The 20,734-nt window shown below is 46.5% G+C and overlaps 1 protein-coding gene across 5 annotated transcripts in view; it reads left to right on the forward strand.

The window, feature by feature from the left end:
* The first annotated feature begins 7,966 nt into the window (after window positions 1-7,966).
* PRDM11 (PR/SET domain 11) overlaps window positions 7,967-20,734 on the forward strand; it is a 46,325-nt gene continuing 33,557 nt past the window's right edge. For 3 of the 5 annotated variants that reach the window (XM_051620482.1, XM_051620485.1, XM_051620487.1), the window contains exon 1: window positions 8,555-8,746. The gene's annotated coding sequence lies outside the window, so the exon portion shown is untranslated. Of the gene's footprint in view, window positions 8,274-8,554; window positions 8,747-15,382; window positions 15,522-20,734 lie in introns of those variants that run through there. The other 2 variants (XM_051620483.1, XM_051620484.1) reach the window with 2 other exon arrangements.

The raw sequence follows: 20,734 nt of genomic DNA on the forward strand, positions 1-20,734 counted from the left end.
CTGGGGAAACAATGAAGGGGAATGTACACGATATGCTGCCATAGTCACAAAGTAAATGAGGGAAAACACCAAAATCAACCCTCCAACTTACTTTTTCCTCCCACTTAAAGGGCTAGTTATAAAACCACGAGACAAACGATTTACAGGCAAGTCTGGATGAAACTGATTGTGGAAATTTAAAATAAACTATAAGCAGTAGGAAAAGCCACTGAATTTACCCCATACTTTAAAATAATTTCTCTGCCCACATGTTCTTAGAACTGACCGAAACATGAAAATCCATTTGAGTGAACATTTTTTTAAAGTGTTGAAGCTGTTTAATTTGAAACAGTAAAGGAAAAATACCAAAGCTTTTACTGATTTCATCTTCCTTTTGAATCTACTTTTATTTAAATAGTTACTAAAACCACTTTTGACACTTTCTATTAGCCAAAGAGCCTCTTCTTTGATAAGCAGGTCATTAACAACGTTGATAGCTAAAATTAAAATAGCATTCAGCCTTTGGGGCAAAGTAGAGCAAAGACTTGGCAAAAACATATTTTAGTCCCCAAAAATGTAATTTAAAAAAATCAAGATGGCATTTGCTTCCTCCTGATACAGTGTGAAACACATCTAGCAATGAAGCTCATGTGCTATAAAAGGTAAAAAGATAAGAAAATTGTATTTTCTAAATGTTTCAAAAATGATTATTTAAAAAAAAGGCATTTTTTTAAATATCCGTGCTAATCTGGAAACACTGTTTTCAGTTCAGTGGGACTTTTTAATGGAGATCTTAATCTTGAACAGGGTCTATACTTTTTAGTGTTCATGCTTTTGATAAAGTAATTTTATTCTAAAAATACCCTGCATCATAGTAATTGTTCTTACTTGTATTAGTCATTATTATTACTTGTATAAGTGGAAGATGTAGAGATTGTAAGTTGATGCACGTGCCACTCAAATGCAGAACAGAAAAAGATGGTTCTTGACTTAAACACTGTCATTAGGCAAGAGTACTGGTAGCCTGGAGAGTTCAGGGAAAAAAAGCCAGCCACTGAGCAGCCAGGACTACCTTTACAATCATGACGTTTAAAGTAATATTTTAAAAGTGTCTGCCTTTTATTTACTTCTAGTTTAAGAATCTTTAAACACTTTGTCCATAAGCTCAGGCTTTCTGCAGCCTCTTAGCCAGAGGACAAGAAAGCACTATTTTTAAAATGAAAGCTGAGAAACCCATGTAATCAGAGGCTTTAAGGAGAATACCAAGTGTCATGAGAGCTGGCAACACTGTACTTTCCTACCACTGTTTTTCTTCAGATCCTGTTTTTAATGCAAAATTAAAGGCTGTTTTCCCCTTACATTCTTCAGTACTATAGTTAAGTGCAACGTGTTGCCCTTTAAGTGAATGGTCTTTCTACAAAGCAACTTAACTTCAATTATGCTATTTAACAGCTGAGATTAGTAAAAAAGTCAAAGGTTTATAATTATATCCAATTTTCTTCTCACTACAGACAATAAAGTCTGGACAGTCACTTTTCGTGTTGTTTGTTATTAGCTTCCAGTCATAAATATTTTCAAACTCTGCTGCATTAGAACAACATGAAATGCAAAAAAGCAGGTCATGAGTTACTTGCTACAACATGTTTGGGTTTTTTTCTCTTAAGACTTCCAAACCACCCAAAAGCATTTCTTTAATGTAGATGAATTTGATTACTTTAAATAAATACTTTAATTCAGAGCTAAATTTGATCTGCATGTCTCTAACTTGGAAGAGAATCCTGAGATTTATAGATCATGTTCTCATGATGTAGTGCCCGTAACATAATACACCGGTGCAGCAGCGAATGGCAGAAACTCTGTCTCTGAAAATCTGCTGTAACTGTTTGCTTTGGAGTTCTCTGTTGTGATCATGCAAGTTAATTAACTTATTTTAATAAAATAGCCTCTTAAGGATAACATACATTTAATAGATCACTGGCAGGCTATCTGCAACGTACCACGTTAGCATTTGTAGAAGTGCAATGCTCCAGCCTGCCTAATAAAATGAAATATTAATAAATCATGTGTGCAGGAGGCATTCAGTCTGGCTGTCTTAAAGTCAAACTGTAAGAGCTGCCTGATAAGGGCTGTCCTATCATGATGAAGCAAGAAGCAAAGAGCGTCTCCTAGCCTTCCCAAAAGCAGCAGGGAGTAGTTGTGACTCCCTCATAAGAAGAGTGGGTAGAGGGTTCAGCAGGGGTCATTGCAGCACAAAACTACAACATGTGCTGCAAGACTTGGGCTGGAGCGAGAACAACCTCTCGCAGGTTGTGTTACCTTGCTGAGGAGCTCAGCCACAAAGGTACTGTGATAGATAAACAACTAGTAATGAACTGATAAATATCCCCGGGAGAGGACATGCCGCCGAGCAGCATCTGGAGCTCCCCCTATGCCACAGACGATGCCACGGGTCTCAGGAGGGAGCTGAAAGCATTCCCTGCAATGTGCTGGTCCCGTGGGACAGAGAAGCAGAGGGGTACTGGGGTTCTACTACTTGGGGTGCAGTTGGAGGGAAGCAGACATCTGCTCAGCGGGCTGTGGAATGGCACCCAGCACCAAGTTAGGCCTGTGATGACATAGGAGGGGTGAGCCTGGGCAGCGGCTGGCAGAGTGGGCCAGGCAGGATGCAGCTATGCCAGCTGCATGGAAGGAACCGTCTTCAGAGCAGCTGGAATAGGAGCTCAAATTCAGTGTATCCTGAAGAAACTCACAGAGCCATGTATAAGAGAAGAAGGAACTATTTTCTCTCTAGCTCAGAAGCCAATGCACAGAGTTTGTACTAAGAAATCCCCCTCACTAGGAATAAACTGCATATTAAAAGCATTACAGAGACCTGCTAACTTAGTACTGGTAACATTTTAATCAATCCAGAACAACATGATTTATATTAATAAGGCATCTGTTAACTAGATCAAGAACTGGTTCCTTTTGGATCTCAAAATAAATTGTCAGGGGAGAATCTCCAGCAAACAAAGACAATGTGGCAGGACTTTCTAAGAAGGGGTACTTACATGTAACGTATTCGGTATTCCAATCAATGATCAAAAAGTTAAATATAAAGTTACTGCTGATAAAATTCACAGGTGACATCAAGATGAGCAAGCTAGGGAAGAGGAGGTGTTACACTATCTGATCTGAGAGTGCTTGATGTCAGAAGCATGGGCTCATTCCCAGAAAGGGGTTTTGCGGGCAGCACCGTGCACAGCAGCGCAGGCACCATTCCCATGGAGTGATGGAACATCCTCTGGGAACCGCAGCCCTGGAAAGGGAGGAAGGACAAACAGTTCATGGGGGACTTGCAGTGTCATGACATGACAAAATACTAGGCTGATCCTTAAAGTGTAGCAGTAAAGAAGAAACATGAGTATGTATGTGTATTTTTGGTGAGGTTGACCTGACACTGCCAGGGGCAATTCAAGCAACCATATTTTAAAAGGGATGTTGAAAAACTTGAACAGGGCTCACAGAAAAACTAGAAAAACAATAGCTGGTAAGAATGTATTTCATTGAGAGGTTTAAAGAGATCAGTTTGTTAACTTATCCAAGAAGAAATACTTTGAGTTGACTAGACTACATCATAGGTACATCTTCCCAAAAAGAAATTATCAAGAATGTATTGAAATATAAAGAAAAGTGTAAAAATAACCACTGGCTAGAAGGTGAATGCAGCCAAATTTGTACAGAGAATTCAAGCCCACGGACAGAATAAGGAAGGTGAGATCAAAAGGAAAGAGAAATTCTTTATCTCTTGGTTTCTTCAGCACTTGGTGTCTTTCTTAAAGACAGCTTTATAGTTAAGCACAAGTTACTTGGCTCAAGACAGGGTAGCTGCTTGTGATATACAGAAGTGCACATTCCTATGGACTGCCAAAACATGTGACGGATGCCTAGAAACAAACCACTGAGTTTTAAAGTGCTTGTGAGCGGAGACATTCCTCGCTCTCCAGTCTTTGGGCCAGCTACAGAGACACCATTTCATATGGAAAAGCAGTTCTGATTATTCGTTAAAAATATACCAGTGCAAATTCTCAACTCCCAGTGTTTGAAAAAGGCACTGTTTGTATGTGCCTCATCTGGCCTAAAAGATATCAGGACTGGTCTTGGACAGTCCATCTAATCTCTGGGTTTCTGGCTATGATTTGAATGCTGGTTCCCACTGCTGTCCCTGCAGCCTGAGACACGGGTGCCACTCTGGCTAAAAGGCAATCCACATGCCAGCGCCAATACTATGATAACTAAGCAGCTTTCTTCTTTTTTTTGGTGGATTATTTTTAACAGCTCTCTGCTCCCATTCATGGCCTGCAAACAGCTTTGTCAGCATGACTGGAGCTGGGCAGCCACTGCAGCACCCACCCGCCACAGAGCAGGAAATGCTAAAGCCAGCACTGCCTCGGAGGCACGGATGCGGAGGCTGATCTAGTGGCTCGTTGTTGCTGTGGGAGAGATCCGGCTTTCCTCCTCTCCCCCGACAGCATGGTCCCACCACCTCTTCGCTTGTGTTGGCAATTGCTTGGCTAATTTTCTGCTGGGTTATGCAGTCAGCTTAGAGAGGGCAGCAGTACCAGCCTAAAGGACCGTGCGTGTTGGAGTGGCTCTACCCACCTGCTGCATCATGGCATCTTTATCATCAAGCCATATCCTCAAATTCCCTCTACAACATTCCCAGGGAGGGTTCACTGGCTCTAAACACCAGACAGGGTCATCCCACCCTCCTCCACTGACCCTTTTCTTCCTCTCTTGTTAGCATCAGAGCTGGTGTGGCCAGGGGGTTAGCTCTTGAGATGGGCTCAGCAGGTGATAGCACAACTGCAGGGGCCAGAGAAGACAGAAAAGGTTGCACCCAGAAAGTTCTTGCTTTCCAACTAAACTCATCAATGTTTATCTGCCTCCCTGGGGGATGGTTCATCAGGCAGTGACATCCATAAAGCTCATGGAGAGTGCTACATTGCTAAAGCATTCATGTTCTTCTACCAATATTGGTGCAAAACTCTATAACACGATGAGGAAAAAGACACAGCACTGCTGGGTAAAGGTCATCGCTGCTTCTATTGTGCAGCAGAAATAAACACAAGCTGCAGCTCTGCACAGTTAACATGCTCTGCAAAGAGCTCTTCCCCTGTGCCTCTTTCGGGGCCTGTCCCACCCTGCTACGGTCATTTGTAACTATGGGTTTCTGGCTGAGTTTCCTTCTCTGTCATGTAATTTCCTTTTAATTTTCTTTTGTGGGACGTTTTCAGATTCTCAAAGGGAAAAAAATCTATATTGCCATTCACCATCCAACAACCCATCAGTACGAGAAAGAAATGTCCCTAATTTTGGTGTGGCTTCTTTCCAATGTTTTTAACATTACAAGCTGTTTAACAGACTTAACAGCCAGCTAACTTCACACCGATGGAGAGCATCAGTGCAATCGTCCTTTCTGTGTACAGGAAAGGTGTTGGTCTGGGTAACAGCAGTAGGTTTTTCCTTTCTGCTTGCAACCAAGTGACCTTTCCTGGAGGAAGAGGCAGTCTGGCCCCAAGAAACGCGTTCCTCGTTCCTCAAAGCCTGGTAAGCAGGCACCAACCTCTTGGTATTCATGTGGTTATGCAGGATCTTGACAATCTTAGAGTCAGGAATGTGATGGCTGCTTGTGCATGCTGCCTTGCAGATGAACTCGTTTTCTGTGTTTCCTTGGGCACTCTGTTGGAGACAGCCAGGCAGTCCCAGGGGAGGCAGCCCCCCCCGCAGAGCCCCTCCAGAATGTGTCCTGACCTCCTCCCTCTTTACATTGTTTGGCTTCAGCCACCAAGTGTTTTTAAGGAATTACATGCTCATTGCCCAAAATACGTGTGGTCACATCTGCTGCAGGGGTTACTTTGCAGCTGGCAGGGGTACCTGATGACTCCCAGCATCTTGAGCTCTGAAGACCAACTAAGCATAGTTGTTGAAAAGCTGGATTCTGTCTTACCCATTTATGCATTCATCATTTTTTCTACCGCTGGCTAAAAGCTCAGTGTCAGTAGAAGAACCCTTTTGCCTCTTTGGGAGACTATCCTGAAGACATTTCATGGAGAAACAGATTTGACAGTCTAATACTGGAAAGTCGACAGCTAATTACCTCATCCCTAACTGATGTTCTTTCTGAGATCCCAGCAGAGAGAAGGGAATTCCTGTGGGTGATATAGTGGGGGTTGAAAACTAGTGAGCCCCACAAATAAAACGTGCTGAAGCACTCATGAAAAAAAATAATGCTATGTCTTCTTAATAAGTGAAGGGACAGTTTGCTGAGCAGGGGAAAGCCTTTCCAAGCCCCAAAGGTAAGATTTTTGCAGAGAGAGTGCAAGTTTGCACCGTGTTCCTTCTGTAAGCAGTTTCTAGACAGAACAGACACAAAATCTTCTTCAGTGGTGTTTCATCACCTGACTATTGAACATATAGATACAACAAGCACACATTAAGACAAGGTAACTCCCTCCCAATAAAATACCATGCCCGTGTTTGCAAGGAATCATAATAGCTGTTATTTATATTATACTTACATATTTAATTTTCTTTATAAATAAAAGCTTTATGCCTCCCTTTGAGCCCGCTTTTACAGCCTTAGACTACAACAGCTTCAATAAAATTATTACTCCAAATTAGCATGGCATTCAGTGTGCGTTTGTGTTAACTCCATGATTTTTATTGGGGTTTTAATTATTTTTTCTCTTGGTTCATTCATCAATCATATTTACAAGCCCATTGTTGCACTTCCTGCCAGTTTAGCGATCTCACATATTTCAGCACACAGACAGAAACTGCAAACTAGGGCAGCTCTATTAGGATCTCTAATATTTCTGAGGAGCCTGAAGGTGCTGACAGCTTATGGTATGTCTTTCCCAGGCAAGTGCAAGTGCCTCAAAGTCCATCTATCTGCTGTTACTGGAAGGGGTAAAATTACACAGCACGCTTACCCTCTGGGTAGGAATCCTCTCCTGAGAGGTTAGAAATGGGGAACAAAAAGCATACCACAGCTGGAGATCTGATGAATGACACTCATTTGGACTTCGAATAATCAGCTGTGCCACTCCGGCTGCCTTTGCAAAGCGAGCTTGTTTTGAACACAAGCTGATTACCTTCCTTGTTGTTTTGCCAGACATAGCATCTTTTGCCAGCTTAAGTGATACATCAAGACCTGATCCTGAAGTCGTGTCACCCCAAAAACTCTCAGTGACAGCAGCAGAAGCAGCTCAAGACTGGCAGAAGTGGGCCTCTATTTTGCTGGGGCTATGTCTTTTTTATATTATTTTTCCTTTGTGCCCTCACTTATTTTTCTCCTCTCCACACCATCCTTTTATAGAAAGCACCTCGGTGTGGAGGATATTAGAAAAGAATTTTATTTGTTGGGAATGCGGAAAAGGGTATTTCTCAGCGCTGCAGAAAAAGCTAAATAGTTCCAAGTACCCAAGCATGCACATTGTCACCACAGCCCTGTTCACACAGAACTCCATTGTCAACCAAAGGAACTGGAAAATTATGGCCATTTATCCATCCCTCTCTTTACCCCCCGCTGTGCCTCTTTTGGCAAAGCAGCTAAACAGTTTGCATTGTTTCACGTTTAATGCTTGCAGATGGTTTTATTTAGAATTTGTTTTATTGGTGAGACATGCTTCCTCTGTTTATTAAATTATGTCTACTTTTTATCATCCGTTATGTTGCCCGTAATTTCTGCACTGAGCTCGAGGGTAGGGGTTGTTCTTGTTGTTGTTGCTGTCGGGTGGGTTGCTTTTTTGGGGGTAATCTGAAAAGCAATCGAGCTCTGAGCGCCAGGGAAACACCGAGTCTGGACACACACATCTTGCTGGCGGACGGGAATGAGACTCCGAACGGGCGAGAGGAGGCGCGCACCGGGCAGGTCCCGCCGCCGGGCGAGGGGCCCGCCCCGGGGCCGCCCCGGCTGTTCCCCTGGCCGGCGGAGGAGCCCCGGGGCACGTCCCCGGGCGGGGGGCACGTCTCACCGCCGGCCCCCGGAGGCGGGAGGCCCGAGGGCGCGGGCCAGTGGCTCCGTCCCGCTGCGCGGGGCTCCGCGGGCGCTGCCGGGCGGCGGCAGGTGGTGGCCGCGGCAGTGCCCGGGGGGGGCCCGGCGGCTGCACCGGGCCGGGCACCCTCGGCCGGCGGCTCCCCCCGCGCTCCCCCGCGCGGGTTTTGCCCTAAGAACCCCCCGAGCCCCTGCCCGGCGGCGGGCGCGGATCGCCGCCGGCTCCCCGCGGAACTCGCAGGCTCCGGAGCAGGAGGTGGGAACCGGGGACGGTTTGGGTTTGCTTGGCTTTTTCTGGTTTTTCCCTGCTTTGTGCGGCTTTTGGGGTTTGTTTTTTTATTATTATTTCCACCCCCCTCTTTCCACCTCGGGTATTTGTAGGGAAGGCGGGAACGCCACGGCCCCGGGAGAGCCCTGGCGAGCCGGGCCGGGCCGGCGGCGCCTCCCCCCGGTTCGGGGGGTCCCCGGGCTCGGCCCCCGAACGCCCCTCTCTTCCGTTCTCCATGTCATTTCCTGTGCTAATAAGATGGTGGTCACGGCCGGGAGGGAGGGAGCCGCCGCCGCCTCCGCCGAGCCCGGCCCGGCCCCGGGACCCGTCCTCGCCTGGGACTAGCCAGCGGGGCGGCGGGGCGGGAGGGCGCAGCCAGCCGGGCTCCCCCGCCCGTCCCCTCCCCGGGCGGAGCGGGCTCCCTGACGCCGAGGCGGGCCCCCCGCGCCCGCAGCGCCGAGGTGAGTCAGCCCCGCTGGTCGCCAAGGTGGCCACGAAAATGGCTGCGGAGCGCGGGGGGGAAACCCGGCCCAGCGCGGGGTGCGGGGGGAGAGATGTGGGAGGTCCAGCTGCGGGGTGCCCGCGTGAGGGGCGCCCGCAGCGGCCGGGACGGCGACCCGCGGGCACAGGTAGAGGTGTCCGTCGTCGTTCCCTCCCCCTCCCCCCATTTCCCCTGTGGGGCGGGCGGCGCTGGGCCCGGCCCCGCCGCTCCCCGCCGCCCCGCGGCTGCGCCCGCCCTTCCCGCCGCCGCCGCGCCCGCCCCTGCCTCCCCGCGGCCGTTAGCGGCGCCCGGGACTGACGCGCCCGGCGGCCAATCGGCGGCGGGGGCGGGCGGGCGCGCGCCACATTGGAACGCGGGGGCGGGGCGGCGCGGGGCGCTCCCGGGGGGCGGCGGCGGGGCTGGGGGGGCGGCGGGACGCGGGGCTCCCTTCGCCGCGCCCCGCTCCGCAGCGCGGAGCCCCGCGGTAGCTGCGCCCCGCTTGCGGGCACCCCGCTTGCGGGCACCCCTGCGTCCCGAGAGTCGCCGCCGCACCGCTTAGCCAGGATACTTCGCTGACCCGCCTGGAAAAACTTCCCCGAATTAATATTTTTTGGCCTTCCCCCCCTCCCCCCGCTATTTAAATCTGGCTGGCTTGTTTACAAACGTTCCAGAAGAGCATGATTTTTGCCTGTAATGTTATTTAAACCCAATTCCTGCCGCCCTTGGCGTACAGGGAAAAGGAAGATACCTCCAGCGTCCTGTTCCAGATCCCTGAGGAAAAAAATAAAAAAAGCTGGCCCGTGGGCAAAACTGTTGGCGCGATGTTGCTTCCTCTTTTTCCACTGATTAATGCTTCTCATTAATGGGAGGAGAACTGGCAGAACCAGCTTAAAAAAAAATAATCCCAACCTGGCTGTAAGAAAGGGTTGTTTTCCAGCACTGCAGGTGCGAGCAGCGTTTGTTGGAACAGTGAAGGAGCCCCGGCCCCAAGCATCCAGCAGCGCCCTGGATCAGGTCCTGCTGAGGAGGTTTGCCTCCCCGTGGGGCTGGTGGGGCGAAGCGTGCGCCCGGCCTGGGCGGCGTGTCCCCTGCATTTCCGTTTCACCAATAAGCAATGAAAGTGGAAAGGGAAGTGACCTTTTCAGCTTTCTAACGTATTGTGTACAAACCCCACCACAGACGTGCATCCCCAGCAAGGGCGGCGCGTTTTTTGTTTCCAAGTGCAGTCGGAAAGGAAAGGAAGTGTTTGGGTGATGCGTTTTGGTGTCTTGCAAGGGGGGCTTCCACCAAAGGTGCTCCTGCTCTAAGAATAGTAAGTTAGCGCAGGGCTGAGCGACGTGGGGCTCTTGTGTCGTGTGCAGGCTGCAAAGAGTTCAAATGTCGGGGCCGTTGGCATGGCCAGCGGAAGGGCTGCTTTGGAGAAGGAAAGGCTGGTTAGGCTGATCCGCTAACTGGGGGGGATTTGAGGTAGGCGTGGGATCTGCTGAAGGCTGCCCTAAGCTCTTGGTGAGATGCTGAGTTGCCTGGTCCTGTTGCAGTGTGGAGAAGGAGGACCAGGAGAAGCTACAGTTCCCTGCTGCCTTGGTTTCAGGAGAGCTCCTTCGTGTTGCTCCTCTAACGTCTTTGTGGACCATGCATGAAGCACAGTGTTTTCTGGGCCAGTTTATGGGGGACTCTCTCATGGTGAGCCTTAACTGCTCACTGGTAGCAATTACTTGTGCTTTTTTGACAATTTAAGGGGGAGAACTATTGTGGAGACAGTACCCAATTTCAAGTAATAAAGGACAAAAGCAAAGACTTGTCTGACACTGTGATTTTGCTGTACTGAAGCAAGGTTGGTCTTGTTGGGGTTGGAACAGGTTGTTTGCTCCTACTCCTGGCTGGAAAGCAATGGACATGCTCAAGATGGGAAGGGGGGGGTAAGGTTGTGTCCACAACATGGCGAGAGGAGCCTGGAGTCGGGGGGCTCCTCCACTGCAGAGGGCTGCCTTTGCAGTTGTGGGGTCACTACCCTGGCCGTGAGGGGAAGTTGCTGCCCTGAGTCAGGAATCTGAGCAAAGTATGTATATTGAGGAGGAAAACAACAAGCCCAAGCAAGAGAGGTCTTTTTATAGAGAGTACCATGTACACTTTATCCTTCTGTTGTTTGGTTTGGTTTGGTTTGGTTTGGTTTTTTTAATATTCTTTTGTCCTTTTGTAACTTCTCTCTCATCCTGGTTAATTTCCAAGGAAAAACGTGGGGGTTTGGAGATTTTTCCCCCCCTGTGTCAGTTTATGCAAGAGAAGTACAGACTTTTACTTATGTCTTTATTCTTGTATTTGCTGTTAGCAGGGCTTCTCTCTTGCTGGTTTGGCTGTAAGTGCTAATAACCATTTCCAGAGCTCTTAAAATACTGCCTAATCATGACATTTTGGAGTAGCAAATTAAAAAATAGGGTGGTTTTTTTTTCTGCTTGACATTCAAATAATAATTCTGTAGATTAACTGGGGGACCTCCAAAAGAAAGAAATAAGCTGCTAAAACTTGATACAAAGCCAGGTATCTGTAAGAAGTAATGAATCTACTTCCTGGTGGCTTGAGCGCAGGTGGGAACCATTGATGCCTACTTTGTGTTGGGAACATCTGAGACCTATGAAGAACCAGTTTTCCTAAGAAAGCCAAAATAAGCAAGCATTGCTTTTATTCCTCAGTTTGGATTGCAGCTTTCTGGCATTTTAAGAAATCTGGAGTCAGTTGGACACGCATTCGGGTATGCTTGACATGTCCTCTTGCCTCAGCGCTGAGTTCTTTGTTCTGGACTCTCACCTGCACACGGGTCCTTCAGCCCCCAGAGCTGAGAGGTGTTTCAGGCACAAGCATAGCTGATGAAGGGGTTCAGCATGTGCAACACCTGCTGTCATTGAGCAGTGGTGGCATTCCTCCTGGCCAGCCGCTGGGCAGCCCTGCCACGGGTTGCCAGCTTTGCTGCTCCATTTCTCATCCCTTGTTGTCATGTTTGTGGCGTATTTCATCAGAAGTGCTTCTGTACAGCACTGCTGCCTGAAGCTCATGTCATAAAAGGTGAAGTTTCTTGGACCAGAGCTCCTGTGCAGCTGCAGACAGTTTTAGTGCCTCCTCTTGCACTGACCTTGCTGCAATAGTGGAGTAAAGAAGGCTTTAATTTCAGAGGCCCTCCTGTTCTGTGAACTTTTCTCTGCTGCTGAAGGTGTTTTTAAAAAAGCCTCTAGAGCAGTGGTCCTTCTAAAGCTGCATAGTGAAATGTTGCTTTTCAGGAATCCCTGCTAGTTAAACTTGTCCATACAAGTGGATTCCAGTAGCAAGTCCTACTTCCCAAAGAAAAAGCAGAGAGAACAGGCGAGAGACGGGTTCATGTTGCCCTGTGTGGCATCTTCAGAAGGAAGGTAAGATAAAAGTGCTTTGGAAAGGGAGGACATTTTCAGGTAAAAGAGTTCAAACAAAGAGCAACTGAAAACACAGAGCAGTCCTGTGGCTTCTTTGGAAGATGGTAGCACCCAAGGTGAATAGAGAAGAAACCTTGTGAGGAGGGCAACACAGGCATCCCGTGTTAGAGAATTTTTTCATTAAAATGTACATCACATAAACAGTACATTACTAATATAAAAGACCAGGAGAATTGAGAACAAGGGGGGGGGGGGGGAAAGCAGAGGTGAAGGGGGTGAATTTTGACTTGGCATCTAGAATCATATTTATGATGTTGGTTTTAGAGGACTGGTCGCTGCCCTCACCATGTGGGCTTTGGACTTCAGCTGGAGTCAGTGAATGTGGTACTGGCAGTGGCATTTCCTCCTTCCATCCCAAGCTCTGCACATAATTGCAAGAACCCATGTTTCTGCTGAGAGACATTCAAGCAATTAAAAATATTGACACTTAAAGCTGTTGTGCTTCCTGGTCACTGCTCCAGGGTAGCTGATATCCTTGAGAGCTGTTCAAAGGCCTCCTCTCTCTGCAAGTCAGGGAGGCAGTATTCTGGTGTTTCAGACTCAGAACAGTTTCTCTGCAGTCAGAAGATAAAAACATTATCCATATAATTTAAGGTTTAAGCTGCAGACACTGGCAGCCTCCAGAGAGGGATCAGTAATGCGTACTGCAGAAGGCTGTTGCAGTGCAGTCCTTTGGTCTTAAATAAAGGGGCTGTCAGAAGGGTATCGTAAGCAAAGTCATCCAGTTTGGGCACACTCTGATAAATGGCTTAATTTCTCTGCCCCTTTCTTCTTGCCTCCTTAGGCTCTGACTGTTAAGTAAGGCTAGGTCCACTTTGACTGTAGTGCCTCATCCCGGAGGAGGGACTGTTGTTCCGAAATAAGAGTTGACATCGAGCCCTGCCAGGCCGGCACTCCTGGGGGCTCACCAGAGCTGGGCTGCCCATGCTGCTGGCAGCTGGAGCTGGCTTTTGTGGCTGAAGCTTGGCTGTGGGTACGAGGGATGACGTTTGAGGACAGAGTGGTGAAAGTGCATGGGAGGTGATGTGAGGGATTATCCCATGCAGCAGCTCTAGAATTGCTTTAATTTGCTACCCTTGAGAGCCAACATTGCTCCTGCCTTGCACACTGAGCATCCTTTGCTGGTTCCTGAGTCAGGTCATTCCTTTGTGCTGGGAAGCACTGGCTCCAGGCTCCCGCCTGTGGATCAGGGCACTGTGGGCATGCAGCTCCCATGTACCCCACAAACACCCTTTCAGAGTGTTTTGGAGTGTGAAAGGCAGATAACTGGAGCTGGTGTTACAGTCATCAGCTGTTTCCAGGTTGGTAACCAACATGAAATATTGTGTAGTACATTCAGTTTTGGTGCAATTAAGTTTTATTTTTAAATTTTATCATGATATGCTGAGTAGAGTTAAATGTGGTCCTTCAACTGCAGACTGAGCTGAGCCAACTAAGTGTACCTAGCATCTTCCTTGAAAGACATTAAGTTTGGTTGGGTTTACCTTTTCACTCTGAGCATTTCCTCCTTACAACATTCCTTTTGGATAAACCTTGATTTCCTCATGTCTGTGTTTTGTGGGTGGGGTTTGCTGTTTAGTGGGGTTTTTTTTTATTTCTTTTGTTGTGAGACAGCTGGAGTTCTTCATGTGGTCTGCGTCTTTCTTCAAATTGGAAGCCTTGTGCTTGGAAAGGCTGATGTGAATATTAAATACACCACAGTTGGCGGATCCCAGTCCTATCCCTTCAGAGTACGTTAATGAAAACCCTTGGAAACTGAATGAAGGAAAAATCAATATTGATGACACATGCACATGCTTTTGTGAACAATAAAATATGTTCTAGAGTTGTCATGTGTACACACCTAGGAATGCAGATTGTCTTTTTTGAGCTCTGAGATCAATCAGCTTTTGAAGAATAGAAGCTTTTTTATTACTCCATTTCTCTCCCCTTTGTGATTGACAAGAGAACTTTCTTATGTATGTTATGTGTAAGTTGATTTATTTCTGGATAAATCTTTCCTAAACCATGTAGTGAAGGACTGCTGGATGGGTGCAGCAGTACCTCCAGAATGATGGATCCACTTACTATGTCTGCTGAGTATGTTGAGAGCTAGCACCAGTTAAATCGGATGCTAACAAATGCTCTTTAGGTGTGGTGGACTTAACTGGTTGTTGGTTGGTTGTTTTTTTTTTTTTTAACTAGGTCTCATTTTGTAGTTGTGTATTGAAATGTTGCTTTCAAATTCTCTTGGGATAGTTGATGAACTTTTGTAGTCCCTCAGTAACCTGCATAAGTGAATTCACTGTGGTGTGCTCCCTCTTGTTTTTGGACTGGAATTGAATGAGGTTTTGGGCTCTTTCATGCTCCTGTTAATCAGCATTTTTAAAATGTCCGTAGTGTAGAGCACCAGGTATTTCTGTGCAACCCACTACCTTTATGTAGAAGACGCACTTGAGGAGCAGGGATTGGCCCCTGCTGGAGATTTTTTTGTAGTTAGCTGCATTACAGGCTATACAGGGTCTGAACACCCCTCTCTGTATGGAAGGGAATGTGCAGATCAGATGGTGGTGGTAGTGAATTCAGTGCTCAGATATCTGATTTCTTGGCAGATCTGACACTGGGAGTATCTGGACTGCTGCCTGCCCCAAGAAAAGGGGGTCGATATGACCCATGCTCAGCCAGTACTCATCCAAGCGGTGTAACACGAGCCCCTAACCTGTAGACAGATTTACCAGCCCTGAATAATGTCTGTTGTACTGTGAGATCTTATCTCCCTAATGGCCTGCAAGAGGGTACAAATGAGGAGAAAAAAATATGGCTCTTGCTTTTGCCTCCTCTGCATTTTGTGGAACAGTTGATTTGTTCTTGTTCTGCCTGATGTATTTGTTAGTGCTTTTAAAGGACTGAGCTAGCTCCTTAGAGTTTTAGGAACAAATGAAAATATTACTTGCTCCTACCTTCGTATTTTCCCCCAAAATAGTCTTTCCCTTTTTGCTGAATAAGTGAAAAGAAAGGAGCTGTTTTCCATGTCCTGAAGTGCAAGTAGGGTGAAACCACTGTAGCAAACATAGAGGAACCACTATGTAACATCCGTCAACAGAAATGAACGGGCACCAACTAGGCAAATGGTACAAAAGCAGGATTTTATCTTTATTTTGCATCTGTATCCACAGGTCCCAACTGAATGGGGATCCCCCTGCAACTGAGACTGCCTGCCTAGAAGTATCAGTGCTGCAGAGGCTTCACAGTTAGATGTTTGATTCCTGAAGCTTTTGAGTTGAGTGGTGGGAAGGGGCATTGCTCGATAGCCAGGTACCTACTGGAATTTCAGAGGTCTCTTGGATGGGTGGGGGGTTCCTACCTGCCTTTGGGATAAAAAGCTTTGGGTTGCAATTTGTAATACGGGCTGCTTAAGAAGCTCTCTGTCATGTGGCTATATCAAGGTTAAAATTGTGTTTTGTGCTTCATGCTCTTTATGTGACAGAATCTAAGGGTAGTCTTACCAAAAGCCACCAGTGTGCAGTGTATCTAGAGGCAGACCAGCATTCGGTTCTCACTGTTGAGTCCATTGTTGGCTTTGCGCAGCAGAAGGCTGCTCTGGTGAAATTCCCTGAGCTTTCTCACTTTGTGGGGCCATTGCTTGCCCATGGCTTACAGTGTGTGTGCAAGCCTGTCTGTCCTGTCAGTCCAGCCTATCCTATCCTCTAGCCCACTAAGCATTTACAAGTGGAAGAAAAAGACAAAGTACTGCAGGTAATGTTTTGATGTATTTTTTTAAAAGAAAAAGCTGGAACTTCTAGAGGAATGTTGAATGAAAGGCTGTCTTGTTAAAAGATGGATGTGCTCTCCAGAGGGGCTAAATTAGACACTAAGGAAATATATGTAGAGCTGATTGCTGGCTGAGTGCCAGTCACTGAAGGGCACCGGAGGCTGAAATGCCAGGCAGCTCTGGTAGTGCTGGCACTTCAGCCCATGACAGTTGGGTTGCATGAATTATCTCTCTGCCTTCCAGCTAATTTTATCCTGTTGATTTTTCATGAATCATTTCCCATCTCTGTGGGTTAGAAATTAAAGTGGAAGTTTGCTAGCCAAAATAGCCACATCTGCTATTTAGAAAGTAGTGTCTGGGGTTTGCTTCCTGCCTGCCCCCACGCCTTCCCTTCCCTTTCGTTTTTTACCTCCATCAGTGTTCAAATACATGAATCACTGGTGTCACTCACCCACAGAAATTTTTGGGCTGGCCAGCTTGCACAAGTGCAAGGGTCCCTTGGATGTGTGTGAGCTGGTGGTGGGCTGGGTGCTGAGTGGTATGTGGCCAGGTCCCAGGCACACGGTGAGGCTGGCAGGACCCGGCTGGGGCGGCTTGAATTTCCTGCATGTGTCTTATAAAACATTAAAGACACTCCAGCGTCTTTGCCCTCTCCCAGCACCGCAGAAAGCAGGAGTGCTGCAATTGCCCAGCCTGCTGCTTGCCTCCTAAGCACTTCCTCACTCTAGCCTTTTTGTCTATCCAAGGAGGAGAGTCAAAGGTCATTGGGGTAGTAAATTCACATCTCTACTTACTATAAAAGCATCTGCATGATGAAAAACTTAACTTTTCCAGACCCAAATATAACCTCCCTTTCTTGAGCTGTGTGTCATCTGGGTCAGCAGCAGCAGAAAGGACAAGTCGATTTTCCAAAAGTTAAGTCCTATGACCTAGGGATCCAGGGACCTGCTTAGGAGTTGTGGAGCCTGAGTCCTGTGGGTAAGAAAATTTTTTGCTGGCAACTGCATGTAGGAAAAAGCACGTTCCCTTGAAACAAAGTGAATACTAGATGAATGAGTGGAGGTCTTTAGCTTGCTGATGTTAATTTTTAATCAGTCTTGATGGATTACAGCAAACCCAGGAAACGAGGAGAGTGATCTTGTCAGGATGGTTCTGAAAATTGCCAAGTGGATGGCCCAGGAAATGATTGGTTGGGTAGCATGACACCAGTCCTGGGTAAAATTTAAAGTAATTCATGCTTGAAGCTTGATGCTATGTCAAGTGTCTTGTACTTTACATACAGATCTGATACTATTTTTTGAGAAGGTTAGAGTTGGCTTAAAAAAAAGATCTGTCGACATGATATACTTAGGTTGATAAGGCAGTTAACTCAGTGTATGAGAACCCAATTAATATCTAATGCCAAAGAATATCAATAAAATATGAGTGGCTTAGGAAGTGAAGATAGTGATTGATAGAGTCAGCATCCAGTAAATAAACTGAAGTGGCAGTATAAACAGTAAGGAGGATGAAGGATACTCAAAGCTAAAGGACGGTACTAGCACACTAATAAACCAGTTGTTTGTGGATTAACGTTACGATGAATGTAGAAATTGTTTTTTTTGGCATCAAAAGATCAGAGGTCTGGCATTGCCATCTAAGACAAGGGGAGCAAATCATCCAGCTGTTTGAAGATAGAGCTTGGTCATTTTGCAGAGGAGTCTCTGCAACATGCTATGTGGAGACTGCATTTTCAAAGAAGTAAGACTTGATGACCCCTCCCTTCAACTGAGAGGACAGGAGAAGCCAATTCAGCATGACACTTACTCAATGATGCGGAAGAAAGCATGACTCACCACTGGCAAAATGTGTAGATGAAACAAGTTTGGTGAACTGTAGCTATTGATAGGGGCAGGATGAAATAATGCAGATTTTTTGGTAAATGGGGCCATTGAAACAAAATCATCTTAATGCAGACAATTGAAGAGTTACGAACCTGGAAAGGCACGTTTCAAATGTGATCTGCAAAGGCGTGCTCTGTCCCAGTCAGTCCTGCCTGAGAACATGAGGGGCAGAATGGGCAGGTGGCCCTTGGGAGCTTTCTGGGTCCTAGCTGCAAAAAGCAACCCTGATTTTCGACACACAACTCAGGAGGTAATGAATCAGGGTGAGGAGCTAGTTCTATGTCTGTAAGCCTTTTATCTACTTCAGACTCCGTCTTACATCAGCATGGCTTTCCCGTGGCAGCATCTTGAAGTAACGTACAGAAAATTGGAAGGGTTAAACAGAAGTACAATAAAAATTCTTGTAAAGCTGAGAAGATACTGCATGGGTGCACAGCCAGGGTTCTGCCATGTATGTGTTTTTATTCAGTGCTTATCACTGTTGCTATCCAAACACCTTTCAGTAGTGCCTTAAGGAACAAGGCTTACATCTGCCACTTGGTTGTACTCTTATTTGTCCTTGGGGAGAAAAATGTTCGTGGAATAGCATCTTCTTTTCTGTTTAATTTTATAAACGTAGGTGTATATGTTGAAGAAGCCAAAAGCAAAGAAGTGCAACTGGCAGTCCCAACCAAAGATGGTGAGGTTTGTTACAGCCATTAACATGAGAAGCAGTTTTTTGCATCTGCTCAAAGCAGTGTCCCAAAGTGACAAGTATTTCAGGCTTTCTCACCAGGTTGTAGGGCTCTTTGAAAGAGTTGTCAACTAGTGCCTGAAACTACAGAGATTCACATATAACTTGTCTGTGGTGGGGATCAGCAATTGAAAGAGCTTCTGAGGAAGTTGGGTTTTTTTGCTTCTCTTCCCCTTCCTACTCTCAGGTGGAGATTTTGTCCTGTTTGTAGGCTGAAGGTAAGGGCATGTGACATACAGGGGATCAGTCAGGTTGACCTAATTCTCCTTTCTACCCTTACACTATGATTCTGTGAGATGAATGCAGGGAGCCAAATACAGCAAAACTGGGAAGTTTCCAGCTCAAGGGAATTATTTTTAATATATTTTGAAAACACAAGTCAAATATTCTGTCAGGTGCAGTAAATAACTGCCTTGGCTCCGTAGCATGCTACACTGCTTCAGAGGCTTTTAGGCTACGTGGCAACTTTACATTGTCAGCATCCTTCTGTGTAGAGATGTTGCACCAAATAATACCCAGTTTGCAGAGACTTTTGTTGATCTGCAAGACTGTCTTCCTACTCTGAGATCAGCTAAGGGCAAATGCTCCCAACTGACCATAATGCAGAAATTTGTGTCAAATCCTGTAAGGTTGGCAGCATTTTCCACCTTTACTAGAAGCCACCATAAAGCAAACCTAAGACTGGTTCAGGGATTATTTCAGGCATTCTTTTCCTTCTTCTCCCTCTGAAACATGTCTGTTATGTATGACATGGCAGGTTTTGTTGACATGTTTAGCCAATGAACCATGTAACAGTGACAGTGTGAATGTATGTCGCATTCACTTAAAATGTCAGGAGGAATTCCAGGCTGGCAAATGGGAATTTCCCTCTCCCCAGCCTGTCTGCTGTGGAGACGACACTGGAAAATTAGTGTCGTGGCACTCCAGCGCTGTTTGTCATGTCAGGTGCTGGTCTTGAGGAAGTCTTTGAAATTACTGGGAATTCTCAAACCTCCCTGCTGTAAAATGGGTTTAAGTCTTTTGGTTTCAAAGCTTGCTGTCCAAGCTTCTTCAGAAAGCTGCAGCAAAACTGGTGGTGCTTCCATTTATCTTTATTGTAGTCCTGGCCTTCTTTGGTGTTTTCAGACTTTGAAATTCAAATAAAATGTTCCATACTTCTCTTCTGGTGAATTTATGGCTACCTGCTGTAGTGGAGTAATTGGCAATGACCGAAACAAGTCCTAGTTGCAGCCCATGCTCTGTCATCCATGCCCTATAATTTTTACTAAAGAAGTTTTGAATTTGTGATGGCCCTAGCTTGTCTCCAGCTGTGCAGGCTGCTTTCAGCCTTTTTCTCTGGCTGTCAGAGAAGAGCTCTAGCCTTGTGTCAAGCTGAGAGGCAGGTCATTAGATGTTGCCCTGCCACCAGCCTTGACCATGCCGGGACAGTGCTGTGCTGCACTGCCGGGTGGAGGACAGCTTTGCCCACAGGAACAATGTACTTTGGGGAGGGGGGAAAAGTTAAGCCAGCACTGTGGCAACTGTCAAGGTGAAAGCAATTTTCCCACTGGAGCATGGGGTTAGTGTCTGTGTGAGGACAGTGTTGTTCCTCTGAGTGAACAGGTTCTTCCTCTTACTTTGTGGGATCTCTCGATGTTTGCATTGGTGTAGAATGTGAGTTGTGTAGCCAGCTGGTACTTCATAAAGTGACCTGAAATAGTAGGCATGGTCAAGGACCTTGGTAAGTTAATTCACCTCGGGGAAAACGGTCAGCCTGGATCTTTCCTGGCTGTTTCAGAGGGATCTTGGAGCCTTGAATACGGTGCTTTATTCCCCCTTCTCAGCTTGTCAGTAGCTGACTGTTCTGGATTACTATTTCTGGTAATAATATGCAGCTGTAGAAAAAGCATATGAATTCAAGTCTATCTTTCACCATGGGCCTGCACTTTAAAACGTAGTTCAAGCTATGAAAGATCTTTCCTAAAAGAGTAGGGGATGACCTCCAGGAGGCCAGGAGTGAGAAACTGAGTGAAGGAACTGTGTGCTGAGGAGGGGATGGATTCCTATAAGACTGTTTCACATGCAAGAATGTCCCAATCTGGGAAACATGCCAGTAAAATGTAAAAATTAAAGCTCTGTTTTACTGGCTGATCCATGCAGA

The sequence above is a fragment of the Apus apus genome, chromosome 5 (genome assembly GCF_020740795.1).
Source record: "Apus apus isolate bApuApu2 chromosome 5, bApuApu2.pri.cur, whole genome shotgun sequence".
NCBI classification, from domain to species: domain Eukaryota; kingdom Metazoa; phylum Chordata; class Aves; order Apodiformes; family Apodidae; genus Apus; species Apus apus.